The sequence below is a fragment of the Piliocolobus tephrosceles genome, chromosome 4 (genome assembly GCF_002776525.5).
Source record: "Piliocolobus tephrosceles isolate RC106 chromosome 4, ASM277652v3, whole genome shotgun sequence".
Classification (NCBI taxonomy): Eukaryota; Metazoa; Chordata; class Mammalia; order Primates; family Cercopithecidae; genus Piliocolobus; species Piliocolobus tephrosceles.
In genome coordinates this window covers 177,325,959-177,332,432 of record NC_045437.1, presented here as the reverse complement: position 1 = coordinate 177,332,432, position 6,474 = coordinate 177,325,959, and the positions used below count along the sequence as shown (strand labels likewise).

Below are 6,474 nucleotides of genomic sequence, written 5' to 3'. Positions count from 1 at the left end.
TGCTCCAGGTCCGAGTGCCTCTCCGGATGATCCGAGGGGACCTTGGGTGGTCTGAGACACGGACCACACAAACCTAGGGCCCAAAGCAATTTTTTGTATTTTTAGTAGGGATGGGGTTTTGCCACATTGGCCAGGCTAGTCTCGAACTCCTGGCCTCAAGTGATCTCCTGGCCTTGGCCTCCCAAAGTGCTGGGATTACAGGCATGAGCCACTGCTCCCGGACTAAATTTTTTTTCTTTTGTCTGTAACCATTAGATTCATTTTTATATTTATTAAGCAATAAGGAAACAAACAGTAAGAGCTGGGGAAGATAACTTAAAATGGTTTTCGTTAGGAATATATTTTTTAAAAATCAAATAACTGTTATTATTTTAAGTTGCATGAGACTGAAGCTGCACCTGGAGAGGAATTTCATTTTCATGACCTGCAAAATTGATTAGGCAATGAGCTATTTTTCCCCCCTCCCTGTGAACACATTTATAAACTTCAGTGGGGGCAAATTCCATCCAATACTTTGAAAACCATTTCTCATCTCATAATTTACCCAAATCATGTGCACGACTGCAAGAGGAAATAAACAGAAATCTTTAAGCATACATAAACCACAATATATTATTAATCCTGTACAGACAATCCAGCATGAAGGCTAATTTGATCTTTTAAACATTTTATGGAAAACATCTGACATTTTCACTAGAAAAGCCCACAAACTTTCATAACCCCAAAGGCATACAGCCTCAACAGGCAGGACTCCATCGGGCTCTTCTTGAACTGGGCACTCCTTCACGGGTAGAAAAGCAGTGAAGACATGTGTGTCTTCCTTCACTTCCTGTCTTCACTTCCTGCTGCTCTGCACACACATCTCAATATCCGGCAGAAGGTGGTTTTTGTCTTCCTTAGAGACATTAAACACCATCACGTCATTTCTGTTTCTGATTTCTTCTACAAGGGCCAGTGGTTTTCCTTTAGGGACTAGGATTGTGCCAGCGATTATAGTCCCTGGGGTAGATAGCATCTCACAAACAGCTTGGATGAAAGGCTGACTTAAGAGTTTAATTTTCCCGCTCTTATCAATGACGCACACTCTTTGCCTGGGCCACTGATGGAATCTGCATTCCTCAAGATGGGAGCGCCAACTGCTCAAAATAAGTCAGGTTAACCACATAATGCCCAACTTAGCATCCACATTTTCCAGGTGGAGGCTCTAACCCAACTCTGAACAAAGGCCCGTGGATGCCGGACAGCATGATGACATCAAATCCTATTCTTCTCCCTCCCTGTCTGACTTCCTCTCTATAAAATCCACTGGGGTCGTGGTCAGGGTTGCAGTTGGGTTGGGGTTGCAATTCAGGTCAGGTCCGGGTTAGGGTCCTGATTCAGGCCCTGCTCACCCTGTACCATAGACCCCCAGCAATTTATTTCATTTATTTATTTATTTATTTTGAGATGGAGTCTCACTCTGTCACCCAGGCTGGAGTGCAGTGGCATGACCTCGGCTCACTGCAACTTCTACCTCCCAGGTTCAAGCGATTCTCCTGCCTCAGCCTTCCGGGTGGTTGGGATTACAGGCATGCATCACCATACCTGGCTAATTTTTAATAGAGATGGAGTTTCGCCATGTTGGCCAGTCTGGTCTTGAACTCCTGACCTCAGGTGATCCGCCCACCTTGGCCTCCGAAAGTGCTGGGATTACAGGCGTGAATCACTGCACCCGGTCCGCATTTTTTTTTTTTTTTCCGAAATGGAGTCTTGCTCTGTCACCAGGTTGGAGTGCAGTGGCATGATCTCGGCTCACTGCAGCCTCTGCCTCCTGGGTTCAAGCGATTCTCCTGCCTCAGTCTCTCAAGTAGCTGGGATTACAGGCACCCACCACCATGCCCAGCTAATTTTTGTATTTTTAGTAGAGACGGGGTTTCACCATGTTGGCCAGGATGGTCTTGATCTCCTGACTTCGTGATCCACCCGCGTCAGCCTCCCAAAGTTCTGGGATTATAGGCAAGAACCACCGAGCCTGGCCCAAAATTTTTTTAAATAAAAAAGTAAGATATCACTTTATATACACCAGATGGCTAGAATTTAAAGACAGAGAATAGCAAATATTCACTAGGATGTAGAGAAACTGGAACCCTCACACATAACTAGTGGGAAAGCAAAATGGTGCAACCACTTGGAAAGCAGTCTGGCAGTTCTTCAAAAGTTCATTTATCTAGAGTTACCACATGACCAAGCATCCCCTCTCCCAGGTACACACCCAAAAGAAATGAAAATGTATGTCCACACAAACACTTGGGCATCAATGATCATTGCAGCATTATTTATAATAGTCAAAAAGTGGAAACAACTCAATTGTCCTTAACTAATTAATGGTCAATAAAGGTGGTATATCAATGGAATATTATACACAATGGAATGTTTTTGGCAATAAAAAGGATAAAAAGAAATGAAGTACTGATACATGCTACAACATAAGTAAACCTGTAAAACATGATGCTAAGGGCAGGGCGCAGTGGCTCAGGTCTGTAATCCCAGCACTTTGGGAGATCAAGAAGGGCAGATCACCTGAGGTCAGGAGTTCGAGATGAGTCTGGCCAACATTGTGAAACCCTGTCTCTACTAAAAATACAAAAAATTAGCTGGGCATGGTGACTCATATCTGTAATCCCAGCTACTCAGGAGGCTGAGGGAGGAGAATCGCTTGAACCCAGGAGATGGAGGTTGCAGTTAGCTGAGATTGCACCACTGCACTCCAGCCTGGGTGACGGAGCGAGACTCCATCTCAAAAACACACACATGAAAAACAGCCAAAAACCTGGAGATGCTAAGAAGTCAGACACAATCACATGTTGCATGATTCCATTTATGTTGTGTCCAGTATAGGCAAATCTATAGATACAGAAAGCAGATTAGCGGTTGGTTGTCTGGGGATGAGGTAGGGGTGTTGGTGGTTGGGGGTTGATGGCTATATTAGTCCATTCTCACACTACTATGAAGAAATACTCAAGACTAGGTAATCTGCAAAGGAAAGAGGTTTAATTGACTCACAGTTCTGCATGGCTTGGGCAGCCTCAGGAAACTTACAATCATGGCAGAAGGCAAAGGAGAAGCAGGCACCTTTTTCACAGGGCAGCAGGATGGAATGAGTGTAAGCAGGGAAAATGCCAGATGCTTATAAAGCCATCAGATCTCATGAAACTCACTCATTATCATGAGAACAGCATAGTGGAAACTACCCCATCTTCCAATTACCTCCACCTGGCCCCACCCTTGACATGTAGGGATTATGGGGTTTACAATTCAAGATGAGATTTTGGATGGGGACACAGTCAATATCAATGGCCAAAGGTACAGGTTTCTTTTGGGCGTGACAAAAATGTTCTAAAATTAAGTGTGGTGATGGTTGCACAACTATGTGAATACACTTAAAACCATTGAATTGAATAGCATGCTTTAAGTTGGTGAGCTATATAGTATATGACATATCTCAATAAAGCCATTATCAAAACGAATAAATAAGTCTGGGCACAGTGGCTCACGCCTGTAATCCCAGCACTTTGGGAGGCTGAGGGGGATGGATCACCTGAGGTGGGGAGTTCAAGACCAGCCTGACCGACATGGAGAAACCCCATCTCTACTAAAAGTACAAAATTAGCCGGGCATGGTGGTGCATGCCTGTAATCCCAGTTACTAGGGAGGCTGAGGCAGGAGAATTGCTTGAACCTGGGAGGCAGAGGTTGCAAGTGAGCAGAGATCGCACCATTGCAGTCCAGCCTGGGCAACAAGAGCAAAACTCCATCTCAAAAATAAATAAATAAATGAATAAATGAATAAATAAATAAATAAATGGTAGATCTCTGCACCCGGCTATATACCTCCTTCCAACGAAATGTGGGTTCATTGTTCACTTCCTGAAGATGCAGCAGCTCAGCCAGCCAGCTGTGCTTCCTTGCCCCCAATCATGCCATCATCTAGCCCCTCTTTCCTCGTCATGTCTACTAGGATAGCACCCTGTTTAGGGAAGACCATGACACAATAGTTAATTCCATGATGGGACAATAGAATTATAACAGAGGGGCAGTTGGAGTCAGACCCAAAAGCCACCCCTGGATTAGACATCAAATCTCTGTGTCTGCTGGAGAGGTGATTTGAGTCCAAGGTAGAAACCAAGGTGAGAGGGGCTGGCAACTCCAAGAGTGTGATCGTCAGTGGTGATAATGATGGTGATGGTGCTGGTGGTGGGTGATAAGAGTTAGCAATTACTGGCAGGATGCAGTGGCTCACACCTATAATCCCAGCACTTTTCGAGGCTGAGGTGTGTGGATTGCTTGAGCCTAGGAGTTCTAAGCCAGCCTGGACAACACGGTGAAACCCCATCTCTACAAAAAAAAAAAAAAAATTAGCTAGGTGTGGTGGTACAAGTCTATAGTCCCTGCTACTTGGGAGGCTGAGGTGGGAGGATCGCCTGAGTCTGGGAGGTTAAAGCGGCAATGAGCTGTGATTGTCATTGCACTCCAGCCTGGGGACAGACCCTGTCTCAAAAACAAACAAACAAGCAAACAAAAACAAAAAATGACTGGGCAAGGTGGCTCATACCTGTAATCCCAGCACTTTGGGAGGCCGAGATGGGTGGATCACTTGAGGTCAGGAGTTTGAGACCAGCCTGGCCAACATGGTGAAATCTCGTCTCTACTAAAAACACAAAACTTAGCCAGGTAAGGTGGCATGTGTCTGCAGTCCTAGCTACTCGGGAGGCTGAGGCAGGAGAATCACTTGATTCCGGGATGTGGAGGTTGCAGTGAGCTGAGATTGTACCACTACACTCTAACCTGGGCAACAAAGTGAGACTCCATCTCAAAAAAAAAAAAAAGACTTAACAATTACTGAACATTTACAAGTCAGGTCTGCACATGCATTTATGCATTTTTTCTTTCCATTCTCAAAACAATTCTGTCAAATAAAAGATGTTGCTATCCCCATTTTAGGTATAAGGAAATTTGGGTTTATTTATTTATTTATTTGAGACGGAGTTTCACTCTGCCGCCCAGGCTGGAGTGCAGTGGCCGGATCTCAGCTCACTGCAAGCTCCGCCTCCCGGGTTCACGCCATTCTCCTGCCTCAGCCTCCCGAGTAGCTGGGACTACAGGTGCCCGCCACGTCGCCCGGCTAGTTTTTTGTATTTTTAGTAGAGACGGGGTTTCACCATGTTAGCCAGGATGGTCTCGATCTCCTGACCTCGTGATCCGCCCGTCTCGGCCTCCCAAAGTGCTGGGATTACAGGCTTGAGCCACCGCGCCCGGCCAGGAAATTTGGGTTTAAAGAGGTTGCACATCTGGGCCAAGGTCACACAGCCAGGAGAAGCAGAGACCAGATTGGAAACCAGGTCTACTGTGATCAACTGATATTAAAATCTCCCCAATGTCCCTGTTCTGGCAGGATTAAGGGGTACTGAGGTTGTGTGGGCAAAAGAGTGGCTCCGTAGAGGCCAGAGGCCTCCCTACCCCATTCACACTCTGTCCAAGGCCCAGGGTCCCCTGAATGAAAGCATGCGGGCTTATTTCTCACCGGAAGCACTGATGATGGGTTTCAGGGAAGACTTGTGAGAGCTGTAACTCAGCTGGAAATAGAAGTGAGAGCCAGCACTTCTGAGGTGTCTGGAGGGAAGAAGCAACTATCAGAGGAAGGAGCAGGCGTGGAGAGGCGTGTGGGAACTCAGTACCACCGGCCTGAGAGCTGCAGCCAATAAGCCAGGCAGCCTGGAACTTGGGCCTAACTTCCTTCCGTGGCCCTCAGCTTCCTCTTCGGAGGACCAGATGGTCAGTCTGGAAGAGCTGTGATGTCCCTGCCTGTCAATACAGCTGATGTGTGTCTGACTGCTGAGGACAATCCCATGCATGTAGCTGTTGTGACGCTTCCTAGGTACTGAGGCCCTGGCCACAGGCCACAAGGGTCCCACCCACCCTCCAGTCCCATTCTTATACCACTGACCCTGTTATGAATCAAGTTGTGTCTCCAAAAAGATAATGCTGAAATTCTAACCTATGGTAGTTGTGAATGTGACCTTACTTGGAACTTAGAAATAGGGCTTTTGCCGGGCGCGGTGGCTCAAGCCTGTAATCCCAGCACTTTGGGAGGCCGAGACGGGCAGATCACGAGGTCAGGAGATCGAGACCATCCTGGCTACCACGGTGAAACCCCGTCTCTACTAAAAAAATACAAAAAACTAGCAGGGCGAGGTGGCGGGCGCCTGTAGTCCCAGCTACTCCGGAGGCTGAGGCAGGAGAATGGCGAGAACCCAGGAGGCGGAGCTTGCAGTGAGCTGAGATCCAGCCACTGCACTCCAGCCTGGGCGACGGAGCAAGACTCCGTCTCAAAAAAAAAAAAAAAAAAAGAAAGAAATAGGGCTTTTGCAGATGCAACTGAGTAAGGGTGAGGTCATTAGGGTGGGTCCTAATCCAATGAGTGTTTTTTTTTTTTTTT

General features: G+C 46.6%; 1 pseudogene; it reads right to left on the bottom strand.

The window, feature by feature from the left end:
- Positions 1-835: 835 nt before the first annotated feature.
- LOC111530608 overlaps positions 836-6,474 on the bottom strand; it is a 7,055-nt pseudogene continuing 1,416 nt past the window's right edge.